The following is a 943-nucleotide window of genomic DNA, read 5'->3' as shown; positions in this document are numbered from 1 at the left end:
AGTGAAACCCTTGGGTCTAGAGGTCTCCTGGACCAAGACCAAGATCCAGGACTTTGGGGACTTGCTGGGAGAACCTGTTCAGTTGGTACGTGCTTGCAGCTAGGATAATGAAGTCACAGAGAGCTTTGCATACCATGGTAGTGTAATTCATAACTCTGGGCTGTCAGACCAGGAAGTCAGCAGACGGATTGGCCCAGCAACAGGGGTCATGAACTCTCTCGACAAGAGTATTTGGAGATGCTGGTACCTGTGCAGGACCAAGCTACAGGTTTTCAAGGCGCTGATAATGCCTGTTTTGCTATATGGTAGTGAAACCTGGACATTGTGCCTTGGAGTCTCGTGTTGAGGCCTTTTGTGATAGGTCTTTGTGCCAGATTATGGGGTACCGTTAGCGGGACCATGTGTCAAACCAGTGGTTGCACCGTGAGACTGACACAGGACCTGTTACCTGCACAATCCGCGATCGCTAACTCAGGCTATATGGCCACCTGGCTCGCTTTCCTCAGGATGATCCTGCCTGTCAGGTTGTCTCTGTTCAAGACAACCCTGGATGGAGGAGGCCTGTGGGACGACCTAGGAAATCGTGGCTTGGGCAGATCGATCAAACCTGTCGTGAAGAGCTCGAGATGGGCCGAGTCCCTGCCTGGCGGCTTGCCATGAGGGATACCTCACAAGTATAAACAAAGGGTGAATGCAGCTATGTGCCCCGTCGGCGTTAGTTCCTAGATGATGATGTTTCTTCACAACAATACTCAAAATTACTTTTAATGGGTTTACACACTAAATTACTTTAGACGGGCTTACACTTTAAATTATTTCAACTGGGTTTACACTTTAAATTATTTCAACTGGGCTTACACAGTAAATTCCTTCAAACAGGCTTTACCTGGGATGAGCCACCAAAAGGAACATGGCTACTGGACACTACTCAGAAACCTAGTCC

The sequence above is a fragment of the Penaeus vannamei genome, chromosome 26, assembly GCF_042767895.1.
Source record: "Penaeus vannamei isolate JL-2024 chromosome 26, ASM4276789v1, whole genome shotgun sequence".
NCBI classification, from domain to species: Eukaryota; Metazoa; Arthropoda; class Malacostraca; order Decapoda; family Penaeidae; genus Penaeus; species Penaeus vannamei.
The sequence above is the reverse complement of the archived record's forward strand: the minus strand, read 5'-3'. Positions refer to the sequence as shown.